Raw genomic sequence first — 1,270 nt, 5'->3', positions numbered from 1 at the left:
GTCCCCGGAATGTGGAAGGGGACCAGTTGGGCTGGTTGGGGGAGGGGCGGGGAGAGGAAGTGAGGTCCATGCTGGGTCTCTGTTGGGATAGTCACTGCTTTTGGCCCCAGGTGACAGGTCTCGATGACAGCACTGTCACATCGGCGGTGGCAGCGGCTAATGTTGGCTGAGCGCCTCCTATACTTGCAGACCGTTACTCGGCCCTCACGGCTGGAGTTTACCCCATTTTAAAGGCGAGGAGACAAGCGCGTCAGGGGGGTGACTGTCTCCCCCTCCCCCACACCCATTTACTGTCTTAAATCCTTAATTCTGCAAGTAATAAAGGGCTGTCCTCGTTAGAAGTTATCGGTACGGTGCATAAAGATACCAAAAACCACGACTGTCACCCTTGATTTTCGCCCTCCACACCCGCGCCCCTCCGCAGAGGTGGCTGTCACCGCAGGCTGGGGTGAAGGGTGCCGTAACGTACTGCGTGATTCTATTAAATTGCTCACACGTGCGTGTGAAAACAGAATCGTTCCAACTTTTCCGTGTCCTGGATCGAAGGCGCCACGTGGTTTCTGACGTGCGTCTCGGTGCGTCTCAGGGGACTTCCGGTGTGCGCGGCGCTTCCTGGTCCTTTTTCACAGCTGCGGAGGCTTCCACTATCCCGGCACCAGGATCCTTCATCCAGGCCCACGCTGCGCCTCCTGGTGGCGCCGGAGTGAATAGCTGCGCACATGTCGTTTCACGTGTCTATAGGACAAGAACCTAGAAGTGAATCTCTGGGCTAAAGGAACAGTGTCTCTGAGGGGTCATTTGATGGATTCAGCCAAATCGCCTTCCGTGTGGGCCGTGCCAATTTCTCTTCCCCAACAGTGTAGGAGCCCACTCATTTGCCCAGGGCTTCCATACTGGGTGATCTCCCTGCGTTTGCTTATTGTTTCTGGTTGCCAGTGAGGTCGAGCTCATGGTCACTGGCAGTTTCTTCCTCTTTGCGGGTTCCAACCTTTGGACCATTTTCCTCCTGAGCTGTGTGGGATTTTCTTGTTTATTTGTAGCAGCTCTTTATTTGTTATGGACCTGAAGTCCATCATACATGTTAACAAACATTTCTCTCAAGCTTGTCCTTTTGATTTTGTAGAGGATATATTTTGTCAGAAGTAGTATTTGGTGTTTCTAATTCTGTTGGTCTTTCTGTGTTTTCTATTGCAGCTTTGGGAAGGTTTTTTCAGGACAAGATGTTTATAAAAATAGAGCAAGTAATTTATGACAGGAGTGGATGAAGGGA

This window comes from Pteropus vampyrus, unplaced genomic scaffold, assembly GCF_000151845.1.
Source record: "Pteropus vampyrus isolate Shadow unplaced genomic scaffold, Pvam_2.0 Scaffold333, whole genome shotgun sequence".
NCBI lineage: Eukaryota > Metazoa > Chordata > Mammalia > Chiroptera > Pteropodidae > Pteropus > Pteropus vampyrus.
Note: the sequence above shows the minus strand (reverse complement) of the source record.